Here is a 15,387-nt window from a genome sequence, read left to right on the forward strand (position 1 = left end):
TTAGTTAGTCCACTGTTTTAACAATCACAAACTCTGGTTTGGTTGAAATGAACCCCTATTTCACTGAGTTAGATGTGAAAAAAGATGGTATGCTGGCTCGACACTGTTTTTCCCTGCCGTCTGTCTCCGTCATTGCTGGCCGGGTGTGTTTTCTACTTCTGTAACAATATCCCCACCACTCGCAGTCACAGTCAGTTCAGCTGACGGGTCCACCAGTAGAGACTGAGCTCTGGTGGCTACATTGCTTAATAAAGAATCTCTGCATGAGTTTATTAGAAAGAGAAGCATCTGTATTTTTGACGGCGTTAAAAAATCATGCAGTTGAGATTTTCAAGTTTTGTTTCCATCATGTCAACTGCTGTGAAACTATTTAAAAAGGTAAAAAAAAACACTAACCAAAGTAAAGACACAGAAATATGTAAACATGTGTGTGCATGTTTGTGTATGACTGGAGGTGACATGTTACGAGATAGGGTACACGTGAGGGGTTCGTATTTCAGCTCCGGGGGGAGCAAAGGGGTGATTGTAAAACGCCTGCAGGGTCGTGTTTACATTGATCAACTTCCTGTCTTTGAAGCAGAGGTGAATGGAGATAAGGAGAGTATGTCTCAACAGCAAAGTTAAAAGAGCAGCAGGCCAACTCAATATAAATGTTTCAATACAGAGACATGAGTAATGTACAGAGGATGGCTAGACATCTGCTGGTTACTCTCAGCAGGTTTCACTGATGATCAGAAGCTGGATGAATCAGTGACAGATGTTTGCTGTTGTTGAGACAGAATAAATTTACTGACATTTACAAACTAATGAGTATGTGTTAAGTTTTAAGGTTGTGTTCTACTTGCTGCTGCAACTAAGTATTGTTTCTGTTTGTTTATTTAGTCCAGGGTTGCCTAAAGTGCAACCTGAGGACCAGAGTTGGCCTGCCAGGTGTTTCTAGATAAAAAAGAAGATAAATTAAAATTAATTAATATAAAATAGTCTTTGCTATTTTATTTTTTATGAAGTAAAATGCTTTTAAATTGGATCCCTAATTATTACCATTTATTTTTCATACTCTGAGCACTAACTAGTGCACAGAAAGTCAGTTTGGCACAAGTGAGGTAAGAGAAAAATAGAGAGGCAAGGACATTGGCACAAGCACAAAAGGCATTTCAATTAAGGGAAATGGAATACTAGTACCATTTTGCATCTTAACAGTACAATACATTACAACACAAAACAATATGGATTTGCTTTAGGCCCATGGTCCACCATTAAGTTTCAGTTCCCACAGCGAAAGAGAAACTGGATCCTGCAAAAGTCTAGAGGTTTGTCTTGAGAAATTACTTTAATACAATTGTTGACTCATTTTCTGGTGACGGACTGATGATAACAAATCCTTTCAGCACAACAAAGCATGACACAAAAACTCTTTTAGCTTTTTTAATTCTTTAAATACTAATGTATGAGGCTAGTATTGATTAAGCACCTTCATACTGTAGCTGAATATTGCTGCTTTTAATGTATTCACACATTAAAATTAAATGCTGTGGACAAGATGTGGCCTTTTTTTCAGGGTCAACTGCATTGCAGTTGTTCAGTTTTCATGCATTTTTTGTTTTAAATTTGTAATTTAATTATTTTTGTGCATCACACTGATTTTTTTTCCTAGGATTCTATGTTAAGCACATTCAGCTGAATATTCTTTAAGAAGGGTGCAATACAATTTGCTATTAATTATTTCAGTTTAAGATACACTATTGTTAGCTGATTACTTTTGTTGCTTTTATTCATTCTTTTTTCTTTTTAATAGAAATGTTGTTTGTATATAGCATTCACAAATGTGAAAGCCTTCTCCAAACCCACTGAAACTTGGCCAAACATCATTGGTTTGAGCTGTACAAGAGCGCAACACTAACTTTTAAAAGTGATTGCCAGACTGGCCACCAGGCATCAGCTTTTGGTTGCCGAATCTGAAAATACCGTTGCCATTTTTAGTCATCTTATATTTTAAGTAACTAAGATGCTCACAGTGACTTTAATTGTTCTTTTATCTCAGACATGTGTTAGATGACACTTGTGAGGAAGGCAGAAGTTTCTGCCGAAACATGTCAAGGTATGTAACATCCTAACACATGTCTGAGATAAAAGAACAACTAAAGTCATTATCAGAAACTAAAGACATGAACACCATTGAACTAAGATGCTCACAGTTCTATGTCAACTTAAAAATTGAAAAAGTGACATAAACAAGGTTTATAAACTTTGTAGTTTGTATTTTTTTCTGATTGTATAATTTTTCTGGTCTCATCCTGTCGTTCAAGTTTATCTGGTATTTTGTGATAAAGATGGCTTAGTGGAAATCCGCACCCCACAATCAAACAACTTAAATTGCTTCACCACTGTCTCTCAAACAGATGCACAAACTGGCAGTCTTGCCTGATTCCGGTTCTTTGTTTGTAAATGTCAAATTCTCTTGGCAGAAGCCAGTGGAACAACCAGTAGCCTACTCATAAGTCACACCAAAAAAAACAAAGCTCTTAGACGGAGATCCTTCACACAACTTGCAAGGTAAACCACAGAATTTATCTTTACTTGCTGAATCATGCAAGCAGTAGACAAAAAGAAAAAGCACGTGCAAACTGTCCTGGGTTCGCAACTTGATAAAGTCATCTGAGCAGTTGTTGCTTTGCGTGAGCCACGTGACCTGAATGTTTGTATCTATCTATTGTAACGTGTTTTATGGGGTCACAGTGACCTTAACCTTTGACCACTAAATTCTAATCAGTTCATCACTGAGTCAAAATGGACGTTTGTGCCAAAATTGAGGAAATTCCCTCAGGATGTTCTTGACATATCATGTTTACAAAAACATACTGCCTCCAGCCACAGTTCACCGGCGCGGAGACATAAAAATATATAGCAAAAATAGAACTATATAACAAATACAGATTTATATAAATATAAAACCTGAACATGCATAGCAGCTTAAAGTATAGCATTTTTCAGGACTTCTGTCTAATCTTAACTATTTGAGCCCACATAAGCACTTATGGGGGATCTTCAATATCTTCATTTCAAATGGAGACTGCTGTTGTATAAAACCTGCTAATTATTTGTACCGATTTACACTTGTTCCCATATGGATGAGATACAGGTGGAAGTTTGGCAAAAGGCTTGGCAAAGGCAGAAACATTAAGAGGAGGCTGGCAATGACACCAGCAGGGGTTGTGATGATAAAACTGTAAATTAAGTACAACTAAGATGTTATACTGCATAATGAGTTTCACTGTAGTGCAGGGAATTTAGAGCAACTTCCAGATAAAAATTAACTTGACCTATGCTGTTGCCTTTTTAAATACTTTTGCTGATCTGAAGCCCAAGTAATCCTGCTTTCTTTGGTCCTTAACAGCAGGTGGACTCCCATGCTGGGCTGCACAAATGCATTCCTCAGTTTAAAAAACCAAAGCAGCAGGGAAGACTGTTACATTTAGACCAGGGGAATAGAGATGTTCAGCCTTTAAATGTAATTCCAACCCCCTCTCAAAAGCAACACCTACACCCACACAGCATGCTATCAGCAGCACATGAATGGGTGGTGAAGGTTAGATAAAAAATACAAGAAAAAAGTTTCCCACATTTGTTCTCAAACAAAAAAGGCATTTACTGTAACTGTACACGCTTCTTATATCCACCACCCACAGCCTCAGACATTTTTTCATCAAGTCCAGCAGGGATATTTAACACTAAAAGGCACCCATTGTTGCTTGAAGCTGATGAAATCCTTTAAGCCTACCCGAGCCAGACTCCTGCTGTTGTTCCCAGTGGGGAAACCAGTTTCATTTGCTTGTACAGTAACTGTGGAGACACATTACGTTCATTCAGCCCCTACACAGGTTTTATAATGTTCTGCTACCTATGCCTAACGTGAAATGCTAAAGCACATCAACAGGTTTGAGGATGTCTGTGAGATAGCACTTTTAAACATAGCAAAACTGGGTTGTGATTTAGTGGTTCAGTAATGTTCAAAAGTCTGTATTACAACAGAGGTAGTAGAGAGTAGTGGAGATGTGAAACTTCAGTTAATGCCGATTTTTCCACATATACTATTAGGCCTGGGGTTATTTTCATGATTGATTAATGTGCCAGTTATTGTTTCAATTAATATGTAAATTGCTTCATCTATAAAACGTCAGAAAATATTGAGAAATGTTCTTCTGATGTCTTTTGCCCAACCAACAATACAAAAGTCAAAGACACTCAGTTTAAAATGACATTAAGCAGAAAAGTTGCAATCACATTTGAGAAGCTGCAACCAGAGAATATGACTCAGACTACATCCACTCTAATACATTTTTGTTTAAAAACGCATTACTACATTTACACCTTGCGTATATGCCACTCCAGCATTTTGGAACCTCTAAAATAAAGACCTTTCAAAACGCTCCCAATATCGATTGAAGATGTTGGGGTTGCGTTTTAGTCTGGGTGGGTCTTACCAGTAAAAGTGTGTCTAACCAAAACATTATTGCTAGGTCTCCATTGCTTTTGTGATTTCATCTTTCTTGTGTGCGTACTCCTTTCCCATTGCCATGTCACCCTCTGGTGATGGGTAATGCTCCTGCTAACTCTAATAGGTTGCTGGATTCGCTTTGCAACGACTTCCAATCGGGTTTTCTACATCCTTAACTGCCTTATTCTCATGTGGTACTTTCAGCTCCATCTCATTGAAGCAAAGAAACCTTTGATCTTTCTTTTTGCCATCTCCATAGTGTTATTTTTTGTGAGCAACCAATCGCGGAGTAGACGGTTTGCTTCCTCTTATATCGGCACACGCATGCCCAGTGTACAAGAATGTTCATGTGATGCCTGTTTACAGATGTGTTATTACGGACAGAGAATATTTCTGAAACGTTGGTAGAACCCTGGTGTGTACAGAGAGAGATTTTGTTCTAAAACACTGTTTGAAAATGAAAACATATTAGTGTAAACATGGCCTTAAACAATAAATCATTTCTCACAACAGCTGCTTGTCTGGCAGGGGACAGAACAAATAAACAAATGAGGGTCAGAGAGATAAGGAGACATATGCATCACTGGGTGAGGCTCCTCACACACAGAACAAGACAGTACCAGAGTGTGGAGAGGATAGAGATCAATGATGGTACAACATAGACACTGTTCTAGATAACATTATTAGCCTGTATAAAAAGTCACAAGCTGATTGAAGGTGACATTCAGCAAAGACTGAATAGATGCTGAGCCAGATTTAACACAACAGACCTTATTGTTGAGAGCAACACAGAACAAGTGGGCAGTCAATTTAAAGTATTTCCTGAGTGACCAAGCAGAAATGCCAAAAATTTACTGGTCTTTTGTAATATCAGATTAAATATTTTTGGGTTATTGAGCGTTAGCCAAATCTTTTCATAATCAATTTATTGTTTCAATCACTTTTCAAGCAAAAATGCCAAAAGTATGCTGCTATGAGCTTCTTAAATGTGAGAATGTTTTTGCTTTTATCTGTTTTTTGCCAGTTTAATTCAATTATCTTTGGGTTTTGGACTGCTGATTAGACAAAACAGGAGCTGCAATTTTTTAAAATGATAAAATGTGTTACAACGTACTACTACAGATGAAGCATTGTGGTGCTTGAGAGATGCCTTGGCCTACATATGATATTCCAGATGAAGGGGAACATGGCTGTTTGGTGCAGACCCCATTAAAAATCACATCATCATCATCGTTATATTTTGTTAGTAAAAATGAAATACAAAAATTACCATTCTCACTAAACTTGCCACTCATGTTGCAATATCATGCAAAATAACTGCAATATGACTTTATGCATAACATACAGCCCCTAGCTGGAACTGTACCCACCTGGAAACACTACTGTGGCTTGAAGTTGTTTTAGCAGTTAAACAGCATCTTAAAAGTCAGAAAACGTGGAGTGGATGACGATATAGACCTCAAATGGACCACTTCCAGTAGGACAGAGAATCAAAGCAGCTATCAGCTAAATCAATTAGAAATGCACTTTAGTCTGTGCTAACAGTCCATCCATCATATGTCATGCTGCTTTTTAATTTTTTATGACACTTATGATGTGGGTCATTGCTCAGTTCCAGGATTTTTAAAACTGCACTGATTGCCTCAGAGGAAATGCTACAACTTTTAACTGTCTGTAAGTGAGGCACAAAATTTGGGTCATGGCTGATTGGATTTTTTTTTTTTTTTTTAAGAGAATAATGCAATGATGTCATTGCTCCATCTTGGCATTTATTCAACTATACTGATAAGCCCCAGTTGGGGGAGAAGCACATGGGTCACAACTCATTTTGCTGGATTGTTTTCATTATTGATTAATTTGCAGATTATTTTATTGATAATGTGATTGATTGCTTGGTCTGTAATATGTAAGAAAATAGTGAAAAATGCCTGTTTACAATCACACGTGTATTGGTTTTGCCTAACTGACTTCATAAGAATAGTTGCAGATGCATGTGTTTTTGTCTATCAACAGTTCAACATAATGCTACCTAAAGTTATTAAATGATATTACTGAATTATTATTAGTGTTGCAAGGTATACCGGTACTAAAATAGTACCGCAGAACTAGAGTATTCCAAACGGTACTATACTGCATTTGGAAAATACCGGTACTTTGAAATTGATGACTACTTCAATTCATTAATTTAGTTAATTTATTTTACTCAATTATGCACACAAACACCTTCCTTGTTCCTATTGGAGCACAGATTGCACAAGTGGTGTGTATGACAACACCTGTATCAACATTCGCAGCTGGCGCATGTGAAAAAAGACAAGAGAAAGTCTGCCTCGCAAAGGGAGACAACATGAGACAACACAAACTTGGTGGGACATTTGAGTTACCAAACCGTGACGTCCGTACCGAGGTACTTACCGAACCATGATTTTTTTGGTACCGTTACACCCCTACTATTTATTGTTCTAAAGGTTTGTATCCAAAAGGACTTTTCCTTAGGAAAAGTACCGAAGAGTATCGAAAAGTATCGAAATTCATATTGGTACCGAAACAAAGATATCTGTATAGTGACAACACTAATTATTATTAGTATTCAGTAATACGTGCTGTGTCCTTTGGGTGCTTGATTGCCTTTAATGCCATCACTTTAATATAGTGCAGATCAACAGGTACCTGAGGATGTGCTGCAGGGTTTTAATCAAACAGTACATACACCCTGACTACTTCAATATTTGTCTTTACTTGTGTTGATCATAAAGAGTTAAAATGGCTGCGCTAGAAACTAAACTAAAAACATTACAATTTTAAGATCGAGCTTGAATCAATACCATCTTTTAAAAACTTAAATATGCTTTTTGTTTTTATGACAGTTGAGCATTATTATTTTCAACCCATATTAAATTGCTTGGACGTCATACCATTTATTTTATTCTTATTTATATTATCATATTTATTTAATCCTAATATACTCCCATTTAATCCAACTGATGGCTCTCATTGAGCTGCTCCATTTAGGATAAAAGTGCAGCATATATTCTGGCATGTCACAATGACATTACTGTTTTCATATAATGCAGATCAACAGATACCTGAGGATAAGCATCAGGGTTTAAGTCACACTCAACTGTCATCAACTTCTTCGACTTGAAATAAACAGAAGCTTAAAACAGTTTAATCAGGGGGAAAAACAACACATATTTACTCCCTAAACACTAGCAACTGCATTAAAGTATGGCTAGTTGCAACTGCTAATAAATCAATAAGTGGCCCCAATGGTCTCCTCCATCCATACATCCCCGCTCACACACTGAGAAAATCTTTAAAACGCAAAGAAAAATCTATTGAATGCTCATTTATTTACTAACTCGTTACACCAGGCCAGATGAGACCCAGCAACATCAGTGACACGTTTGTCTTATTGTTAAAAAACAGTGCTCATAGACAGTCATTGAATGCAGCTATAACAGCAGCCACACATACAAAGAGGACATTTCTCTGTGATGGCTGGCCGATTAAGGGCTATTGTAGGTCTGACCCAGGACACATCCTCAACAAAGAACATATATCCTCCTAAAAATGAAGTCTAACAGCTCCCAGACATTACTTCAATGACACTGGGGAGAATAAGTTATTCCCTGTAAGAATCATATTGTTTGCCGCACTGCCTCTGGCCATTTAATCCCCATCTTACTCCATTTCTTTCATCAAACACACACAAACTGAAGATTAGAAAGGCACCATGGGTAGCCACTAAGAAAAGTTTTATTTATTCAGCAACAAAAGTATTATACCAATAAACACTGGCAAAAAAATAAATGTTTTTTCAGGGATATACTATTCAGGTCCACGCGCTAAACTCCTAACACCCACTATGCAACCACACACACACACCTTTACACAGTACAGTGGGAAGGCACAGCATGACCCAGCACTGCAGTGTAATCTTAGTCACATGCTGTCAGCAGCAAACAGGGCCAAGAAACCAGTTCTATGACCCAGTTCACTTCACTGCCTGTTCCTGGCCCGACATCCTGTGAGGTGATCCTCTGTGTCCATTTACTCTAAGTCAGAATGACTCAGAGAAGCTACTGTGAAAGGCTGAAAACTAGTTTTAAAATAAGGACACTGTGACATAAAACCACATTTACATAAGCAGACTGGTTGTGGTCAACGTCATGCAGGTCTTTCGCAAAAACTAATTGAAACCAGAAACCTGGAGGCTTCAATCAGGGTGAAGAATCGAGAGGAAACAATGCATATGCACTGCAGTTTACTGTACAAGCTGTACTGTACAAACTTACGGGTAACAACAAAGGGTGGCAGCACCTGCTCTGTAACTGCACCTTTCAGGATGCCTAGATTTAAAAAATACTGATAATGAACCACACACACAGTACACTGTAATTATATGTTGACTGTTATACAAAATTAATGGCGGTACAACCAACACTTATGAGACAGAAATCAAAACAAAGAAAGGATGAGTTACATCACATAAACCCTAAAGCAAACAGTAATTTATTTAACAATTTCAACTTAAAGTTCTTGAGTGTGAATAAGTAAAATAAAAATGGACTGGTAGAAAATTATGTCTCATGCTGTGAAATTTAGTGACTAGTTATGCTTTTTAAATGTTACATGTGGCATCACAAGTAATCATGTGATGTAACCATTACAAAATGGCTGTCATGGCATGCACTACATTTTATTTGTGTGTAATTAAATCAGTCGTACACACAGTTCTCTCCAGCTTCTATCTGTGGACATGCTGCTACAGTGGTTATGTGCACAAAATACAGCATAATCCACTGCTATCAGCTGGTACCCAATGGCCAATAAAGCCCTTTTTACACAGAGATTGCGCTACAGGGCGGCTACTTATTCCCTTTTTTACACTGGCTTTGCATTTTTTCACAAAACCGCATAGCAGCAGCAACATGCCACCCCAGTGTATGACTTTAGATAGCATACTGGCATCCTGGAAGCAAAAGAAGCGGGACTGGCGTGACATGTAAAGCCCAGTTCAAACCAATGATTCATGACAAGACAAAACTGTTTCAGAACATTGCAGAGGAAAGTCGCAGCGGTGTGAGCTGGCCTGACTCAAGCCTGCTGATGGTGCCACCTGCAACTCAGCTGGTCAAATTGCCAGTGGCTGGTTTAAGAACGTACAACAGTTGAATGAGAAACTAATATGGAGACAAACTGATTGTGAAAATAGTTGTTAGATGCAGCCCTAAACATGAGTGACAGATGGGAGGAAATTTTCATCAAACTGGCCGGTACACCACCATCTCTTGATACACACAGTCATCTTCTTTTGCTCCGTTTCCTTCCAATATCCTTGTCTGGTTAACGGACAAACATGCCTTCTAATTTCTTTCTCCTAATACTTAGGAAGAGCTGATATCATTGTCATCTTCATCATCTTAAGTTATTGGGGTTTCATTTCCTTGATGATGACAAACATACCCTGAAGGGACAGACCTTTAATTGCAGGAAGGGGCTGTTTGAAAGATTATATCTATCCAATCACCTCACCCTAACCACCTGCCACTCAGCCTGTATTTCAGGTTTGTGAGCATCCCAGCACTTTCAAACAGCAAAACAGTAACAAAACACCTGCCCCAAACAGCCAGTTACACTGCTCTCTGTTTCAGATGTGCCACCGTCACACTGGACCCCAAACACAACACATCACAGGTTTAATGACTAAAAGGCCTGTCACCCAGACATCTGTGGTCTCACAGGCTTTTGAGCTTCACATCAGTGTATCATCAACTTCTGTACAGACTGGAAGCATCCAGCACCTGAACAGTCAGCACTGGCACCACCTAGGGATGTCAACAGTCACTACAGCCCTTCTATTTTGACACCACAACCCCCAACTCCTATCGGTCATCCATCACATCTGAGACAATGATGAGTCACTTATCAAGCACCAGTTTTCTACACTTTTCTGCCCGTTTTGGCACAGCAGCACATATCAGGGTTCCTATGCAGTATGGAAAAGTATGGAATCTGATTTTGGTAATTTCCAGGTCTGGATAAGTATGAACGAAAGGAAAGAGAGTATGGGAAAATATTTGTGTTCCCAGACTCTATTCTTAATTTTTTAAAAATTAATTCATTCAGCAGAGTGCCTTCCATGGTGTTGAGAGCAAGCAGCCTGCGCAGCCAAAGGTTTACCACTGAGTGCGGGCCAGATTGAGCACGATGTTGAAACTTAGGCAAGAAATATCCATGCAATTGATCACACACTCCTATGCAGAGCTGCCTCTAAGCCGCAAGTCAAAGCCCATAAAACAGCTCTGCCCCATCAAATGCCTTAAAACTTCTTAAACTTATTTTTGGTTCTTATTTGTAAAAGAGACAAAAATATGAGGGGAACAATAATACTATATACTATATATTACTTTATATGATAAGGGAAAATAATACGAGTGTAGCTAGCACTGGTTGGTTAATGTCCTCTTCTGGCTGAGGTGTTTGACAGTGCAACACTGTCCAACTTTCTGCAAGGGAGAGTGAACTGAGTGTCCACAATGGGTGAATGCATGTTTTCTAAGGGCTGGCTATTTGTTCTCAGATTTCAAATATAGTCTGAGAAATCTAAGGAGAATTAAGAAATTTTAACATGAAAAATGTGTTGACATGTGTGCATCTTGATTGACTAGGAATTCCTCGTTGTAAACTCAACTAATAAAACATATCATTGTCCTTTGCTTGGATCCAACAGTGACTCAGCAGCAGTATACTAAATAGTACTTTGTATTGCAACTGAAATGTAACTGCTGCAAGATTTGCCTCATGATAAATTAAGTTCTGTTTTATCTCATCTGACCTAAATATAAATCTAGAGTTCAAATGACCATCTCTTCCACAGTAGTTTAGAATAAAAGCTCAATGTTGTGCACCAATATTGCCACAAGATATCGCTGGTTGACTTCCAACATGGCAAAGAATTCAAATCAGGCTGAGACACAGTATTTGAAATAAACCACTGGTGGAGAGGGACTGGCTCAAACCTCAACCCTGCTCTCACACACCAGCGTCCAACAAGATAGAATTTCACAGTCCTGGGGCCTATGCAAACTGCAGGCACAGGTGCAATGCAAAATATTCTGCATGCAATAGTGTTGGGTACACAGATTTTACTGCCTCAGCTACAACTCTGCAGGTGCTGAAAAACACTGGACTTCATTGAAAAAGATACCCACTGAGCCTAGCACACAAGTTTAATTAAACAAAATAAAAACAAGATGGCCACTTGTGGATAGGACTTGACATAAAAATATGCTGCCGAGGATTACTCATCTCCAGGCTCTTTACAGACCTTGAGGATATTTTGAGACTAGCATTAAGTTTTAAGTTTGCTTTTATTGTCCCTGATGTGGACAAGTGTCTTGGAATAACAAGCAAACGCACACATGGAAGAATGGAAGAGACTCAACTGATAAAAACACTTGCAACAGTGGCCTTATGCCTTGATGGATTACAAGCACACAAACACACATCACCTGCATTCCTAAAACTAAACGCTAACAGTAAGATCTATTTTACAGTTACCTGATCGCCTGTCTGTCCTCCAGGAGTTCCCTGTTAATAGGCTTAACCAATAGAGAGCCAAATAAATGTTTGGAACAATTGTACTTACACAATGGGACTTACCAGAATTCAAAGGCTTATACTCAGAGTTCAACACACAAGAAGACTCAGATAAAATCTAAGAGTCAAACAGTCGAACGCTAAACATTGTCCTTGGGGGAGCAGGAGGTGAGGGCATCTCCATGATCATCCCTGTAGTCTATACCTTTTATATAAGAATTTTAGTCTTAAACTTGACCATTAAGTTTCCAACCCAGCTCAAAATATCATTATTGGCTCTAGAAAATAGAGCATCATATAATGCAGACACCAAAATCTCTGAATCTCCGAACAAATGATAGATATAAAAAGTTACCCGTCTCTTAGCAGTGTATGGCAACAGGCCAGGGGTATAATCATGAACTGACATGGGATCCCAAAAACAACTTCCTCAGTTTTATGGACACTAATGTCCAAATGACAGGTCATCATATCGGTATGAAAACCTGCCAAGCTTTAAAGCTGCTGATGTCAGAACTGCTGGAGAGTGAACACAGAGAGGCCAACATTTGTAGTTTGAGAACAACTTTATTGAAGCCTAAGAATTAGGGCTGAGTATCGTTAGAAAAGTTGCAATACCAGTACCAATACTAGTACCCCTAATGTGGTACCAATACCAATAGAGTACTTCATTTGATAACTTTTTTCCCCTACTTCATTCTATACTCATCGTGTGAATGGAAGCATTCAGTTAACTACTATAATTAATACACCACTCTTGATTTCACCATACTAGACTGTACCTGTTGTGGCTGCTGCAGTAGTGGGCCAATAACACATTGCATTAAATCAAAGAATGCTTGCAGTGAATGGCTGCAAGCAAAATAATACAACTAGGATTTTTTTTCTAGATCCTGGTACGAAAAGGATCGAATGCAGGTATCATTTGACTGAAGACGTTTTTAACGTGTTTAACTCTTTTTCTCATTGTCATCTGTCTTTTTACTTATATGTTTTTGCAGCTTGTCGCTTGTTTATTTTTACCTTAATTTTTGTTTTGCTTTGGTGTGGCATTATTGTTTGGTTTTTATTGTGTCATTGCCTCTGGGGTATCTTGCTTCTGCTTTGCTTTGTTTGTCACAACATGTTGTAAACTCTGTTTTTAATGATGCTAAAAATTATAATTAACTGGGTTAATTCAGTCAAAACCTTGATGGTATCTATTTTTCCATAACTTCATACCTTCCTGACATTTCACAGGGATATAGTATATGACAGTATTTGTGTTAAAAAACAAACAAACAAAAGCTTGTTGTAGCATGTATGTATGACATTTTCTAGCCTACAATGCGGTGTGTATTTAGCCTACTTAGACAAGCCTTGCTGTGTTTCAATACATGCCCCACAGAATTATACATAGAAAGGTAATAAGTGCCCTTCTTTCATAGACTCTTGCTGGGAGACCCGATGAGACATGTTGGCACAGTGCATACCAACACATTAGTGGGCTGAATGAAGATTATGTCCGGGTGGTGGTTTGCAGACTGAATGAAGGTTTGACGTGCTAGCCTCTTTTGCCACAACTTCCTTGATGCAAGTAATGCACACAGCTTCATCGGGACTATACCCAAAATACTCCTGAACAGAGGCAGAGGCATATTTACTAATACTGTAGCGTTATCCCTGCCACTCATAATCACCATCTTTCTCAGCTTAGTGACCTGTTCCACAGCTGCAGACTGGCCTCTGGTGATGCGTGCTGTGCACTACATACAATACAGCATCTTTGTATCAGTTTAATAAAAGAAGGCGCATCTGTGGTTTTTTTTTCCAATATTATTTTTATGGCTTTTGCCTTTATTTGACAGGAGAGTATAAGCATGAAAAGGGAAAGAGGGGATGACATGCAGAAAGGGTCGTGGGCTTGAATCGAATCTGCAGCCGCTGTGGCAAGGACATAGCCTTTGGACATGGGACTACCCGGTAAGCTACTGGTTGCCCCAGCTTATGTATTTTTGATGGTACTGAAATCATACCTTCTGGATTTCTAAATACCCTGGTACCATGATACCGCAAAAGCATAGTATCGAGGACCAATACACAGCCATGCTAAGAATTATCATGGTTTGATGACCCTCAAAATGAGGAGTGTTGGTCTCACAATTAAGTTATTCTTTATGCTTAAAAATGTTGATGTAATTTTTACCTCTTCAAACTATTTTTTTCTCTACGGATCAGATGAACTTGTGTCATAAGAATCCACGCTGAGTAAACTGAGAATAGCAGGTCATCTGGAAATGTCACTACAAATTTATTAGACAGGGAGCAGAGACAGTCAAGCTGCCTTTTGACGTCAGAGGTTAATATTTGGTCATTTTAGATGTCACAAAGACTGCAGACTCCAAGGAAGATGGCATCTTAAACCATTATCATTACATGATTACTTCCATACATTTTAAGTTACCTGTTTGATAATGTGTGTTTGTCTGTAGCAGAAACACACCTGCCATGCCACGTTTCCAGGACAACCCCATCATCAAGAGCCAATAAATCCTAATGGCCAAATAAGCTCTGGTGTCCCAGTTAGTGCTGCCTGGTAGCTGTAGTTTCTTATCTACTTTGCAGGGTCTCATTTAATCTAATGATACAGTGCAATGCAAATCAGTGATGCCTGCTTAGTGTTCCTATGGTGTGTTATGTGTTGCAGAATCGCAATAAAGCCCTCTACCAGAAACCTTGAGGCATCTGGCCTCCACACTGTAAAGATAATAGCCCCATCTCCTGACGTGTTGAAGAGGGGAAAGGTGAAGAGTGACTAACGGGGCCTTGTGTTTCACGGTCACACTTAAGCATCAGTAGACACACAGTCACACCGGCCCACAAAGTCTAGCTACCGATAACGTTACATCTCTAATCGTTACTCGTTAACCGTTGCCAGCTCGTGCCCAACGCTTAGTACAGAGAGGGCAGGAGTTTCGAAATGCCCCGCTTGCTAACATCAATATGTGCGTTAAGAGTGTCTCAAGGGGTAAAAATGGCACGTTTAGTCCTCACCTGCCTGATGAAAGAGAAGACGGAGCCCACTTCCCTTCTCGGCTTGCGTTACGTCCGTCGGTTCGTCCCCGTGGTTTGTGTTGTTGAAGCGGCGAGTGCGCACGAGGAAGGGGGATACGGATAGCCTTCACTTGTAGCCGCAGGATAACTCAAGCCGGGCGGACTGTGGCGGAGAAATAAGACCGTCTTCAGCGCCGGTTCCTTCCGAAGCGAGCTCCTTCTCTCTCACAAACGGGTTTCTAGACAGCTGCTCC

The 15,387-nt window shown here is 39.1% G+C and overlaps 1 protein-coding gene across 4 annotated transcripts in view; it reads right to left on the reverse strand.

Moving 5' to 3' along the window:
• slc23a2 (solute carrier family 23 member 2) overlaps nt 1–15,387 on the reverse strand; it is a 56,924-nt gene extending 41,537 nt beyond the window's left edge. Inside the window, exon 1 of one of the 4 annotated variants that reach the window (XM_033620194.2) lies at nt 15,134–15,362. The gene's annotated coding sequence lies outside the window, so the exon portion shown is untranslated. Of the gene's footprint in view, nt 1–15,133 lie in introns of all 4 variants that reach the window. The other 3 variants (XM_033620197.2, XM_033620193.2, XM_033620195.2) reach the window with 3 other exon arrangements.

The sequence above is a fragment of the Epinephelus lanceolatus genome, chromosome 9 (genome assembly GCF_041903045.1).
Source record: "Epinephelus lanceolatus isolate andai-2023 chromosome 9, ASM4190304v1, whole genome shotgun sequence".
In the NCBI taxonomy this organism is placed as follows: domain Eukaryota; kingdom Metazoa; phylum Chordata; class Actinopteri; order Perciformes; family Serranidae; genus Epinephelus; species Epinephelus lanceolatus.